Source organism: Lactuca virosa, chromosome 2 (assembly GCF_052849685.1).
Source record: "Lactuca virosa cultivar CGN04683 chromosome 2, Lactuca_virosa_CGN04683_v6, whole genome shotgun sequence".
Taxonomy (NCBI): domain Eukaryota; kingdom Viridiplantae; phylum Streptophyta; class Magnoliopsida; order Asterales; family Asteraceae; genus Lactuca; species Lactuca virosa.
The window spans coordinates 93,358,352-93,374,793 of NC_136427.1; positions in this window are offsets into that span (position 1 = coordinate 93,358,352).

Genomic DNA, 16,442 nt, shown 5'->3' on the forward strand with positions numbered 1-16,442 from the left:
AGGCTCTCTCACCATGAATGACAAGTTCTCCCCCACTTGGGATTCGAACCCTCACTAACTTCCGCTCGCATTCAATCATGGCCCCATTGGGCCCCAACCCCACCATCCCAACGATCACCTTCAATCCTATCAAGGGGATCAGTACCATGTCGATAGGAAACCTCTCGCCAAACATGTTAAGAATACTCCTCCGAAATACCCTCGCAACGCTCATAATGCGGTCATCCAGTATCTCCACCTGAAGAGGAGATTCCAAAGTCCCCGGAGCATCTCGAAACTTCTTGCTGAGCACAAGAGATACAAATGATCGGGTAGCCCCCGAATCAAAAAGAACATGAGCTGACAATCCATTGACCAAAAAGGTCCCTATTGTTGGGTCTAATAGTATTGTGTCAAATGTATGCATATTATAGATTATTTTATTCCAGTTTTGGGAATGTCCATTCTCGGGTTAGCTATCTAGTCCAACCTATATATATTGCATGCATGCATCATTAGGGTTAACGTTTTTTTTTGCCCTACCTAGCTCTCACTGAGAAGTTCTTTCATTGTGAACTCTTCTAGAGCTATTGTTAATCAAAGCATTCGACACTCTTTTGATATTTGTTTTCTTGTCATTTAATTCATGTTCTTTATTATAGAATCTATCGATCTTAATTATTGTTCTCACAATTGGTATCAGAGCAGGAGAAAGTGTAATTAATTTGCTATTCCTCTGTCGAGTTTTGCTAGGTTTTTACGTTTTACTTAGATCTGTTCTTGTTGTCTCAATCAATTGTAGATTCCAAATATAGATCTCAAATTTTACCCTTAAACTCGATTCTCATTTTACACATATGGTTCTATATTTGTTTTAGTGAATACTTGATAATATGGCTAATGAAGATCCTTACTCTCTTTCGTTCAATCTTTTAAGCAGTATTAGATCCACGACAAGGATTTCAATTCTCTTTCCAGACGATTATGAAGTTTGGGCACTCCACTTTGAAGATTATGTTCTTAGAATAGAAGAACATGGTTCCACTATATGACATGTAATTATGCAAGAGACGTACATGAATACGGATACCAAAAAGGAAATGAAAACTCTGGCTGACTACAATACACTTATTGTTGAACACACCGTTCCACAAGATGAGAAGAATAAACTGATAAGTAATATAAAAGCAATGAGAATCATTCAATTTTCTCTTCCTCTAGTCACTTTTCGTCTTGTGAGTGCATGCGATACTTCTGAAGATATTTGGGATAGGTTGAAGGAGTTATATTCAAGGGATGCTGATTTGGAGCATTCCGTGCAAACATTGCTCTTATCGGAGTTTGGAGCGTTTGTACAAAATCCTAATGAGAAGCTAGACTAGACGTTCAATCACTTCAATCATTTGTTAAGCAGGATGCTCAAGAACAATATTAAGTGTGACGTAATTGAACAAAAAGTCACGTTTATGAATGGACTTAGATCCGAATGGAAGGTTGTTGTTTCCACTCTTAAGGCACACAAACAATTTAAAAGCTATTCGTTGGCCAAACTTGTGGGCATTCTGAGATCTCACGAAGATAAAGTTTCTAGGGAGGTGAAGCTTGTTTCCAGTGTTGGATCATTGGCATTAGTTGCGAAGAGAAAGAAAACAGCAGAAGGAGATTCCGAATATGGTCTTTCAGATATCGAAATCTCAAAAGAAGACAAGGCTCTGATGGTATCCAATCCCAAGAAGTTCTTTAAGAAGAAATTATCCTGTTACAGGAACAAATACAGGAAGGGTAATTCTAGTTTAGAAAATCCGAGAGACGAGAGTTTCATGAACTCTATGAATGATGAAGAGAATAAGGAAAAGAGGCTATTGGGTGATTCGGGCTATGACTATAATTATTGTCATGGAAAAAACCACTTTGCGAAGGAATGCATGCTAAGGAAGCAAAATGAGAAGAATGACAAAGAAAAGGATGAAGCCTATTATGTTCAGAAGATAGAGGAGCTTAAGAAAGAGAGAGCATCAAATGCGAAAGCCAGCGCTGATTGTACAGGAAGCAATTGATGACGATGGACGAGTCGAGGTGTGGCCTACATACTCAGAGGATGATAAGGTCATAAAACCTACACATGGCGGGTGTTTTGTGGTGAAGTCAGACAAGCAGTATTATGAAGGTAAGTGCTTGATGGTTCAGAACAAAGTTTCGGAACAAAGGGGGTATGCTACTGACGCTGGTCAAGCTTTTGAAAGCTGTTTTGCTGCTAAGACAGTTTAGGAGCAAGTGAAAGAATGCGAGAAGGTGGTCGATAAGGTACATTCCATTCTCAAATCTCTTAATATTCAACGTCTCGTTATGATTTTGAATTAGACAATTTAAGATATACTATTTCTGATTTTAGTGATAGTTTAAAAAGAACTTGTCTTCGTAATTCTAATCTGAATGATCAACTCAACAGGATAACGTTTAAGAGTGAAGAGAGAAGATTAAAAACAGAGGCATTGGAAGTAGAGCTTACAAGATGACGAGATGACATTATTTATCTTACGAGAGATAGCATTGCACTTTTAAAACAGAGGAATATTTTTTGTTTGATTGCAAAACATTTATATTTTAATATTACTCAATTGCATTTCGATTGTGAAATAGGGAAAGGTTTACATAAAATGATATTTCCTTTTCTTGAATTGAAAGAGGATTAAATCGATACTGATTGTTATAAATGCAAATCGATTGTTTCTTCGGACGACGTTTCTGATTCATACAGGGTTGGACTTGAGAAAATTGAGGAATACATTCCATTCAAAGATCACAAAAATATGTTGAAAGAAATGTTAAATGAAAAAGATAAAGAACAAATCAAAAATAGTACTATGCAGAAATATAACTCATTATGCAAGAAATTAAATTCAGAAAACATTTTTAATTCCAAAAATGTTTCTGAATTTGATGAAAGTCAAATGAGTGAAATTTCTATAGAGGATGAAATTGACTGTGATTTTTTGTTCAAAATGATAATGAACCTATGAAAAATTTGATTTTAGAAAACTCAACAGAATTCGTTCAAATTTTTGAAAACAAAGGTTCTAATGTTTTGAAAGAAAAAACAACTATTTTTCCGAAAGTCCAAACTGTACCAAATCAGGTTTTTGTTAAGAAATGGCTAAACAAAAATGATACATCTGAACTAACGTCCCTGGTTGTTGTTGATAATGCGAATGGATGCAATCAATTCTTTTGGTGAAAGCTAATAGATAATGCCGACGATACAAAAGGTCTTTCAGAAATGACCTCTTGGAAAACTAAAGGGAAATACGTTTCGGAACCTTTGAATCATGTGAGCCACTGTTACGATAAGGCAGGACCTAGTGGCAGAAAAGATGTTTCCAGTGATACCTTTTCAGAACAACATGAAACGCTAGTCAGAAAAGAAAAACCGAAATCTAACATTCATAAGTCTGCTCAAGAATTAATTGCTAAGAAAAGGCAGATGAATGCTAGATATAGGAAGAATTTGAAAGAAAGAAAACATTTTTGGAAAACTAAGAATTCAAATCAAAGTCCTGTCATTTCAGAACGATCTTCCAATCAAAAAGTTGATTCCTCTCAAATTCTGAAACCAAAGGAATTTTTTTCTCCAAAATCACAAGTTTCAAAACCAATTGAAAAGCCAAAATCAAAGTGTTCTCCACAAACTCAGTTTTCAAAACCTCTTAACAAATCAAAAGATTTTAAGGGTAAAAGTAAAGTTGTTTTGGAACCAGAGATAACTCTCAAGGAATACGAAGCAAATGTGAAAAAGGAGGAAAATGAATTTTCAAAAAGAATGGCACCAAAAATCAAAAGATTATATTTAACGAAAATCCAATTTTGTTGAAATCAATCTTTGTGATAACAAAATGGAAGTTTTCAAAATCGAAAAAGGGAATAATCATGTTTTGAAAAGAAAATCAATTTGCGTTGATAAAACTAAGATATTTCCTGTTCAAAAGAAATCCTCACAAGGACCCAAGATGGTTTGGGTTCCTAAATCTCTTTAAATTTTGCAGGTTATACGTGACAAACAATATGATTCCAAATGGTATATCAACAACGGCGAGAAGAGAAGAATTATGATAGTTTAGATCGTTATCAGATGGTGATAGAGTGAAGTTTGGAAATAACGCTACTGGAGAAATAAAAGGCTATGGAATGATTACGAATGGAGAGTTATCAATTCGGAAGGTAGCATATGTAGAAGGCCTACAAAACAATCTGATAAGTGTTTCGCAATTGGTTGTAGGTACAGGACTGAAGGTATCGTTTGATGAAGAAGGTTGAGAGATAATAGAAAAGAAATCTAAGGCAGTGCTTCTAAATTCCAAAAGAAAGGGAGAGATGTATCCTCTGAATCTGAATCCGATCAAAGGGAAATCATGTATTTTCTTGTTTACAAAAGTATCTTCAGATGATAGTTGGCTATGGCACAGAAGGCTTTCCCATCTGAATTTCAAGGATATAAACAAGCTAGTAATTATTGGTCTTTTTCGTGCTGTACCCCTTCTGAAATTCGAGAAGGAACACTCATGTGCCGCATGTGAGCTCGGAAAACAGAGTAGGAAGAGTCACTCAACCCTCATCAATACCAAAATCATTGAGACACTAGAATTATTGCACATTGATCTTTATGGTCCATCAACCATCAAAAGTATTGGTGGTAATAAATATATTCTGGTTATTGTTGATGATTTTTCTAGATTTACATGGGTGTTCTTTCTTAGACAGAAATCAGATGGAACTCCGAAGCTGATAGATTTCATCAAGTAGGTTGAGCTACAATTACGAAAGCCTTTTCAGAAAATTCGCAGTGAAAATGGTTCAGAATTCAAAAATCAAGCATTTGAAGAATTCTTAACTGGAAAAGGGCTTGCTCACAACTTTTCTTCGCCTTACACTCCACAACATATCAGTGTAGTTGAAAAACGAAACCGATCTGTGTGTGAAGTTGCAATGACGATGTTATCATTTGCGAATCTTCCTCTCTACTTTTGGGCTGACGCTATTGCAACTGCTTGTTTCACATAGAACCGTTCCTACATCAACAAAAGATTTCTCATTACTCCTTATGAAATCTTGAACAATAGGAAACCTAATGTTAAATTCTTTCATGTATTTGGTTCCAGGTGCTTTCTTTTCAACTCTAAAGAAAATCAGAATAAATTCGATGTGAAAGCAGACGAAGGAATTTTTCTGGGTTATTCTTTAACTTTAAAGGCATATCGGTTTCTGAACAAGAAATCAAGAAAGATTGAAGAAACCTACTATGTCACATTCGATGACAACTACATGAAGAGATATCAGAAAGAAGATTGTCAGTCTGGGGAAATCTTTCTGTCGACAAATTCTATGACAATTCCTCTAATGAATTTAAATGAGGAATTTCTGAATTTGTTTGATGAGCCTAAAAAAGCCATTTCCTCAGAATCAAAAGCCAAGGACAATCAAGAAGATGAAATGAAGAAGATTGTTAATGAAGCTGCTGAAAAATCGAGACTTCTCAGGAGACACCAATTTCGAAAGAACGTCAGCCACAACCTACTGATGCTCCATTCCATGGGGGAGGGTTCCACTTCGAACTCTAACACTAACACTCCTCTCCAGGGGGAGAATACGATTATGAACCAAGGGCCACATGCAAACTTCCAGGGGGAGAATGAAAATAATGATTCTGATGCACAATCGGAGTTTGAGGAAGTTTTTGCTCAAATCCATCCAACCTATGTTCAGAATTATCCTCATATGACTAAATGGACCAAATATCATCCACATTCTCAAGTTATCGGAGACTCATCTTCAGGAGTTCTTACAAGGGCTCAACAAAAAGCGAAGCAGACTGCACTATTTTCAAAATTGGAATTTTGCATGTTTAATTCTTTCATTTCTAAAATTGAGCCTAAAATTGTGAAAATTGCTCTTGATCATGTAGATTGGGTTCAAGCAATACAGGAAGAACTCAACGAATTTGAGCGAAATAAAGTATGGAGATTGGTTCCCACTCCAAAGGATGCTTTTGTTGTCGGAATGAAATGGGTATTTCGGAATAAGATGGATATAGAGGGAAACGCAATTTGCAACAAAGCACACTTAGTAGTCAAAGGCTACTGTCAAGAGGAAGGAGTCGACTACGAAGAGACATTCCCACCGGTGGCTAGACTGAAATCTGTTCGGATTTTTCTCACCTATGCAGCTCACAAAAACTTTGATGTATATCAAATGGATGTGAAGTGTGCATTCCTGAATGGTGAACTAGAAGAAACTGTCTATGTTGAACAGCCACCTGGCTTTATGAATGAAAAGTATCCAAATCATTGCTATGTTCTGGATAAAGCGGTATATGGTCTCAAACAAGAATCGATGGCATGGTATGAAACTCTGACTCGATTTCTTAAGCAATCTAAATTTAAACAAGGTACTGTTGATCCTACCTCCTTTCGTAAGAAGGAGGGTAGCCATCTGATGATTGTTCAAATTTACGTTGATGACATTATTTTCGGATCTACTAATCCCAGCTTAACAGCTGAATTCCGAAAGCTAATGGAAACTAAATTTGAAATGAGTTCAGTGGGTAAGATTAACTTTTTCCTTGCACTGAATATAAGATAGAGTTCAAAAGTTATTTTCATCAATCAAGAAGCCTTTATAAAGACCTTATTGGCGAAATTCGGAATGGTGGGTGATTCTAAAGTCAATGTTCCAATGGCGTTCGGAACAAACTCACACCTTCTCTTGATAAACCAGCAACTGATATGACTTTGTATCATCAAATTATTGGGTCTTTGTTATACTTAACTTCCAGTTATGCTGATATCATGTTTGCTATGTGTTATTGTGTCATATTTCAAGCCAACCCTAGAGAACCTCACATGTTGGCAGTTAAGAACATCTTTCGGTATCTAAAGCGGACTACTTCTCTTAGACTATGGTATCCATCAAATTTAGGATTCTTTGTGCAAGCATATTCCGATGCTGACCTAGGTGGATGTGGACTTGATAAAAAAAGTACATCAGGAGGATGTCAATTTCCGGATGGCAAACTTGTTAGTTGGCAATCTGAGAATCATACATGTGTATCTTTGTCAACTACTGAAGCTCAATATTTAGCAGCTACATCATGTACATCCCAAGTTGTGTGGATTCATAGCCAACTTAGGGATTATGGTATTAATATGAAGAGAAGGATGGGTTTTGACCAATCTAACACTCCTAAGATGTACATGTAACCCTAAATGCTTTAGATCTATCTTTTCTCTAATATACATGCAAACTTTCAATATTCCAAAGCATCATCCTAACTAGCATACAATGGAGTATCTTTACTACAAAATTCTAGTTAGATGACATACCTTTTGTTGTAGCTTGCTATCCTTGATGTATTTGGCCTTTAAGAACTTAGCACCAATAGTGTGAATGCATCAAATGGAATCACAACACACCTAGGACAAATGATAACTTGAGAGAGAATGGCCTGCTCTAGAAATTGGCTCTATGACTCTTCCAAAGATCACTAGTGCCCATTTCACCAACCAAGGGGATGACCTAGTCAATGACGCGCCCATTAGATAAGGGATCATATATTCCTCCATTATATATATATCATATGGACCGAGACATGGATTATAATCATTCTCTCTGTCTATCTGTTGTTTCCCGATTTCCGATTTATGTCGACCGACTAATTGAACAAATCAAATCAGTCCAGGAGTGGCCAAGCACTTAGGGGTGTCATCACTAAATCATCGAGGGGCCCATATATATCGCTTTTACCCACATGGGGTAAAAGGAACAGATAAACTTCGACCCAAATGCTTGCTTGTACTTACTCATCAAATTACACACAACCATATGTTTTATAACATCTAAGTTACGGGTGCATTTTCATATGTCAATGTGCAACCGACTCGCAACTACAACTCACATGTCTCCGTTTCAAGAATATAGGATATTATCGTCTCACAATTACTCGTGATAAAATCCATGAAGTGATTCAGATGAGCGTGGGTTGAATCCAATACTCGAATCTTATTCCAGGAGTACTCATGAACACTGTAGCCAACTTGTGCTATGACTAAAACACCTCTACAGACCCATTCATGACAGTCTTGCCTCAATACCTACTTCCACAGTATGAGCGATTGTGGATGGTTTGTGTGACACCAGTCAAATTTTAGTCAAAAATAAATTGATCAATAATCGTAATTGGGATGAACCAAGTGGTAGAGTTTGTAACAAGGTTTCGAAAAACATAAAGAACACTGAAATCCGAGTTATAACGAATAAGTTATGACCAATCGAAAATCCGCGATAAAACCGGCAAAACACTGTTCAGTGTAAAAAGTGAATTTTCGATAAAAGGCTTTTTAGCCTTAACAATCTAAATGAAAGTTGTAGAATATGTTAAACCGAGAACGTTCATAAAAAGAACGTAAAAATCTGACTTCGTATGTGGACGTTATGATTTTTCGAAGTTTCGGTTTAGCAGTAGACAACTAAAAATTTGAAATATAAATCGATCGATATTTAGCCGATGCAACTTAAACGAGAATCAAAGGTCTCGTCAAAAGTAGCACAACGGTAAAAAGACAGACGAAAACGGACGTCGGATGAAGAAGTTATGAATTTTTAACGGATTCTCGTCCCGGTCTGTTTAAAATAATAATATTAAAAATAAAGTCAAAATTAGCCAACGAAGTCTAAACGAAAGTCGTAGAGTATGATTTTACCTACACGTGCATATAAAGAACGCCAAAAACGGAGCTCGTATGCGAAGTTATGATTTTTGCAAGTTTTGGCACAAAAATAAAGAAAAATAAGAAAAACCGGGCAATTTCGCATGCCACGTCACCCTCGCACGTGGCAGCTGCTGAGTGGACCGAAGCCATGCGTGGCACCTCCTGATTCGACCAACTCTGCGGTCCAATCCCACTCGGACAGCCTCGCATGAGACACACAGGACATCACCTCGCACGCTCCTCGGATGCTCCCTTCGCACGTGTGTCCTTTCTACTGGACTGAGGTTTGGTCCAATCCGAGACTGCCACTGCGAGCCTGCTGTCCGAACCCTTTCCTCGTGTACCACCCTTCTGTACGACGCGTGTGCTGATGACTAAGCTGCTTCGGACCGAGGCCTCGGCCTATAAAAGCCATGCGAGACCTCTCGGATTCCACCCTTATTTCACCCCAAAACTCCCCAAAATTCACATTTTAGCCCAGTAAACTTTCTCACGATCCCCAAGGCCCCGATATCGTGTCTAAAGCCCGAAGCAAGCCCCAACGCCCCGGAATTATCGAGAAGTCATCCTCTCTCCTGTCAAAACTCTGCCCGGTTTGAGCCGGTTTTTTGTCAAACAAACTATTTTCCGAGAAACGAAACGCTGCCCGAATCACCGCCTATCAAAGTGAGTTCATACCCCTATAATTTACCTTTTCAATGGTTTTTAAATGCTTTTTAGGGGTGGAATACAAGTTTAACACAATATTAAACTGTGTTAATAACTATATGTGATAATAATCACACAGAAAATTTCCGTATGCTTTTAAGAATTATCAAATACTTCCAAAATAACTTAAAGCCTTGTTAAATCTTAAAAGTCATGTAAACTCCATTAAATTATTTGAAAAATGTTTTATAAACTATTTCAAATTATATATGCCAAAATCATGTGTATATATGTATAAATATATAAATAAGATTTGAAGGGCTTAGGACTAATGAATTATCTTATTTTCTTTTCCTTGTTTGGATGTGGAATTAAGGTTGTATTATTTATCCGAAGGTCGTTTCCTTCTTAATTAATTATATATATATATATATATATATATATATATATATATATATATATATATATATATATATATATATATATATATATATATATATTATACATATATGAGTACAAAAGGTTACTCCTTTTGGTATCTTCACCTTTGTATCAGACTGAGCAAATGTGTTCACCCATGAGAAACCATGCTAATCAGATAGAACATATAAATTATAATAGGTATAATTTATGATTCAAAACTAAAGATACAAGTATGATTCACGACTGTATACTTTCAAAGGAAATTACCAAGATTCATTCACCTATACCAAGATATGAATAATACTTTTAATATATGAACAACATATTAAAGAAGTAAAGATACATCATACCGAGTTTGCATTAACAAAGGTACTATACAGAGTACCAGGGTTAGCAAACACGTGGTAATAATACATCTTACCGAGTTTGCATTAACAAAGGTATGATACAGAGTACCAGAGTTAGCAAACATGGGGTAATAATACATCATACCGGGTTTGCATTAACAAAGGTACGATACAGAGTACCAGGGTTAGCAATCACGGGGTAATAATACATCGTAAATCTCGTTGAAACAATAAATTTGTGAGACCCTTCACGATGTAGTTATCTAAGTACGACCTTTTAAGTCCTGAACTATTAGCCAGAATCTCTTGTAGGGAGAGGGTGAATTTGTGTATAGATCTATATGGGACTGACAATCCCGCACCTTTACTGTTCGCTACAGTTTGGCCGGCAGGCCTAGGGTGTCAAATATCATTCCAGTTCCGACGCCTGAAGAACATCGCCGCAGGCATATCAGTCATATTAGTATGATTAATAGGACTCACATGGATAAAACAAACAGTGAATTACAAAGTAATATACTTCTCTTATACAGTAAGGAAAGTTAATTACATCTCAACCAAATATACCTTCAGTAGCTTTTACTTACAGTAAGAGCTACGTATCATGAAATCAAGTATTGTACTTCTGGTTTTGAACATTTAAAACCACAAGGCAGTATTATGGATAATACAATACTCTCCAGGATTAATACTAAGGTTTTTACGATAGAACATATATAACTAAGAACGCCTTTACAAATGAAACGGTTTATGGGATTAAACCACTTATCAAATGGAACTTAGTCATTCAATCTCTGTAATTTAGTATAACATAAAAGACCTTTAGTGGTTAATTCTATAATTCCTTAGTTATTACATCATTGTTATACATAAGTAATGTCCGATTGACAGTGAAATGTGTGACTTCCACCTTACTTCCTGTTCCTTGTTTGGTTGTGGGCTTAGGGCTGATACACCCATTTAACTGTCCATTCGATATTGTGTTATATATAATCAGTATAAACTAAGTAATTACAAAGGGAAACTATTGAGGTTATCAGTTAATCACCTCAGGAAATATAGGATTTCCTAGAGAAACCAGTGAACTTATTCAAAGAACTTAGGGTATACTTAACATAACTAAAATACTTATGAACTTACCAGCTTAAATGCTGATCTACTCTTTCCAAATAACTTGTAATCTCAGGAATCCAGTAGACAGGTACACTCCAGAAGCTCTTGAGAAGACTACCTAGTACCGTACCGCGACTCTTGTCTTCTACTGTACCTACTTTAGTGTTTGAAGATGTAATGTTTGAACACTTATGTAAAACTTATACTTATTAATGCAATGGTTGTTTGTACTTTGATTACTATATTGCATGTGTTGTGATACTTACCTAAAGTCCTCTGCCCCCGAACGTTTTCGCCGTTCTGGTTTGGGGGTGTGACAGATTGGTATGAGAGCAGTGTTTATATTGAACTCATTATATCAGTCATAAAAGATATACAACTATAAACCCATTGGGATAAAAACACTCTGACCAAGAGTTATACTTTAAAAATATATTAAATATTTTATAAAAGTATAAGTACATGCAGAGTATATATACCAGAATGAGTATCACAAGAAGAACAAAACTAAAGTATTTGGATGTTGGACATTGCAGTTAAACCTAGATAGTGACGTAATCATATATGGGATCAATATAACCTGATCAACTATATTCATCCGAGGTATGACCAACACATGTTTGGGGAGTGATTGTAGTGTTGCAACTGGTCTAAAACTTACCTAAGTATCAGAAGAATTCTAGAACCAAACATAAAGACTAAAATACTATGGGAGTATTTTAGGATGCTGTAACAAGAAAACTGAAAACTTGTCAAGTTCTTATATCTAGAAGTCCAAAAATCAAACTCATAACTAAAATAACATGGAGGTATGTTACATACCTTTGGGGAAATGTTAAAAAGATCTTTTCTGATAAGTCTATAATTACTAAGTGGATACGTTAAGGTTATATATAGCCGAGATTTTATATACTTAGAATAGGTGATTTTCACTCTACTTCCTTTTCCTTGTTTGGATGTGGTTTTAGAGTAGGATTACTTATTCAAAGGTCTATTTGATCTGGATTATATATAATCGGTACACACCATGTGATTATAGGAGGACCAGGAAGGATCACCTTCGTAATCAATAGTTACTCCAGCAATCAATAGAAGAGTCAAGGAGGATCCAACAAAATTTCATTAGGCGAATCCCAAGAAAGAAACATATGAGAAGTACATAAACTATAGAAATCATTTAGTACCCTTACCTTATTAAAGACACCAATGAGAGATTCACATGAACTTCCGAGATTCAAAATCTTCATTACGAAGTAATGGGGATCGGTGTCAGAATCGGAAGTAAGACAGCCCGGGAATTCAATATACCTACAGAGGAGAAGGATACCCTATAGATACCAGGAGAGAACAAATCATTACCACTCAGAATAGAACGGAGAACAAAGGAAAACCACGCATGATTCATGTGAAGCATTTGAGCACCTCTTCATCTAAGTAATAACTAGTAAATCGGTTCAACCTAGTGAGTTAGTGATTTCATTACTCACATTAGGTTTGGAGCTTATCCTCTTTTCTTGTCACGGCTAATAACAATAAATCAGATCACAAAATCTTAATTGATAGTGATTACTTCTCAAATTCATAAGTCTATTTTATGTAGACACTGTTATGAATTATTTTCGAATATTTTCGAAAATTGGGAAACGATATCCACCAAACGAAGGTAACTTAGTTCGGATGATACTCGGTTCCTAACCATTCTAGAAACTTAATTCTGTTCCTTACCAGGACTGCATCATAGGGATGCAGGTCGAATCATTGAGAACAGTATAACAAAACAAAAGATTAATACATAGATACAAATGGTTAGAATACATCTAGAGACACGATAGTCACTCACGAACTCATTTTCTTATCATGTAACAGAATCATGCCTCCAAAGAAGTGTAACCGACCCACCAGCGAAACACCAATCCTTCAGATAGATGCGACTACGTTTCAAGCTGCGGTCACAACAGCTGTAACAACTGTCATGACACACCTTAATGCTAACAATGCAAATGTTAGTAGTAATGCTATCGGAAACCCCGATCGTGGTGATGGCCAAGTACAGCCACAAGCACCTACTTGTAAGAACACCTCGAACCTTAAGCTTAATATCCTTAAACGAAAGTTCGAGAACACGAAAGGGAGTTGCTCAACTCAAGAACCTAACAGAGGGCAACGAACTGGGGCAGTCAATACCCCCATCAGCCCTGTTATTCTAGCACCTACCAAGCCGTACTTAGGAAACCTCCCACACTGCAGCAAGTGCAACTACCATCATCATGGAGTTTGCCGAGAGCTGCATTGCAATAGATGCAACATGAAGGGGCATACCGCCCGCATCTGTAGAACTCCGGTTGAGTTCATCACTTCAACTGCCAATGTTGGAACCATTCCCATATGTCACCTTTGTGGTGTAATAGGACATTACAAGAGGGACTGTCCAACAGAGAAGAACGACGGGGGAGCAGGAGGATTTTGATCCCAATACATGGTAAAGCATCAAAGAACCCTGCTATATTTTGGTACGCTTCCAAACCCCGATAATTATCTATAATTATGATTACTCTTCTGTTAAAATTAAATCACAACCATTATATAAAATTTGAAACCCTAACAGGTAAGCTATGATGACTTAGTGTATATATAAGGGTCATTTATAATTAAGATTTGTAGACTTAGAGTGAGTAATCTCGCCTCATTTGATGTTCCTTGTTTGGCTGTGGATTTAGGGCAGGGTTGGTCAGTCAAAGGTCTTACCAATCTTAATTATACATGACTTGTATACACTAAGCGATTATAGAGAGACCTAGTAAGGATAGTTTCATGAAAGTTCATAATTTCAAATTATCAGAACCCTCGTATTGGTAGTACCCGCCAATTTTGAATCAAAAAGGGGTTCGTAGTAATAATAACAGAATAAAACCAGAAGTGCTGAAAACTTAGGTACATAGGATATCACCCTAGTAATCATTCATCCCAGAACGACTTAATATCTATTTCGTCGAGAAAATTTTGACATCCTCGTTCGACATGGTTTGGCCTGGCCCTTACCATGTGAAAATTCTTATGCTGTATAAGATAACTTTTTCCTTAATCAGCTGTAAGATGAAATTCTTCTAATTCATAACACAAACCCTTAGGTTGTCTCTCATTTCAAAACTTCAGAAATACCCATGCGAAGAATACCACGCCATTCTAGCCTACACAGTAGACATGAAACTTCAAACGAAAAGCACCGAAGTAGTCATAGAAGTCAGTAACTACCGAAGTACCTCAATAGATCTCATAGGAAAATCATTGTACTGCAGGTCAAGTTCAAGAATAGAGACTAAGAACTCATTAAGTTAATCTATCGCTGCTAAGTGTATACACGAGAGTGGTATATAAGTTAGACTTAACAAGATTAAGGATGTTTGTTTCCGCCCTATCTCATGTTCCTTGTTTGGTTGTGGACCTGGGGCAGAGTCACCCATCCGAACGTTTTGTGAAATCTAAATTATATACGACTTGTATACACGAGGTGATGGTGGATGAGCCAAGTATGAGTCTGATCATGAACTTCGGAGCAAAAGCCTGCATCATGTATTCTACCAGGTGGAATTCAACATGAGACCACGACAGTGGGTCGAGCTACTAAATGACTACGAATTTGAAATTCGTTATCATTTCGATAAAGCCAAATTAGTAGCTAACACCTTAAGTCGGAAAGAGTACCCATGTCATAGTTCCAATCATGGACTATGATAACCCATTCAAATCTCTCCACATAGAGTAAGGAGGCTCAACAGGAAGCCTTGAAACCTGAAAATGTGGCAAGTAGAGAAGATAAATAGAATGTATGAGTGCACGGTATGCCAATATCTGTTATCTCCACTAAGATAATAGAATCATCTCCCAGTTTAGGCCGTCACTCAAAAATCTCTAGGAACCAGAGTAGTCATGATTCTATGGGATCAGCTATGGTAAAGAATGGGATACCCATTTAGCAATTAGTCGAGTCCTTTATCACGCTAGCATTCAAGTTGCTCCATTAAAAACCTTCTGTGGTCACAAGTGCAGATCCTATCTGCACTGGACTAAATTAGGTAATACGCAACTAGCTAGAGATCCAATTTCCACACAACACCCTTGCTGATCTGGAATTCATCCGAGAAACTACCAAAAACAAAATACGAATCGGGAAGCGCCATAAAGCTTCCAGAGTTAACCAGAGAAGCTACGGCTTCGATAAAAGAAAACCCTTGGAATTCCAGGATTAATGACCTTGTCGTATGAAGGTCTCACTCAGGAAGGACAAGATGCGCTTGAGAAAGCGTGAAATACAAAACTCAAAGTACATAAGACCATTTGAGGTTATTACCAGAATCGGTCTTGTACTTTTAAACTTAAACTACCACCAAAAACTTAATAACATTCATCCCATACATCTAATCTAAAGAGGTGTCTACCCACTGAAACACTTGTTATTTCACTCGATGAAATCAAGTTAAATAAAAGTCTACACTCTGTAGTAGAACCAATGAAAACCATGGATAGGGAAATCAAAAGAACCAAGCAAAGTCTTATCCCGTTAGTGAAGGTTCACTGGATTACAAACCAGGGACCTGAATTCACTTGGGAAAGGAAAGATTAGACCTAGTCCATGAGTATCACTTTAGACTTAATTTCGGGACGAAATTCCTGTTGGGTTTTGAGCAAACTAACACTCCTAAGGTGTTCATGCAATCGTAGAAACCTTGGATCTATGTTTGTCTAAAATAGATGCAAAATAATTTTCCAAGGTTCATAACCTATCTAGCATACATGGGGTACTTTTAAACATAAAAGATACTAGAAGAATTACATACCTTTGTTAGTGAGTTGATTCCTTGGGAGTTTGAAAGCCAAGCACCAATAATGTGAATGCCTCAAATGGAAATCACAAATCACCACAAACTTGGAAAACTTATGAGAGAGCACTCTAATACTCTAGAAATCGGCCACACCTTATGCACGCACACATAGTGTCTTCTCAAGCACCATAAGCCTCTTTATATAGTGTAGATGATTAGGGTTATGAACCATGCAAACCCTAATAACCCATGTCTTTTCCTATTCCAAGGATCCACGGGTTAAAAGCTCCATGGATCATCCATGGACTTCCATTCAAGCTTAGCCCATTTCCTTATGAGTGTTAGCCCACACT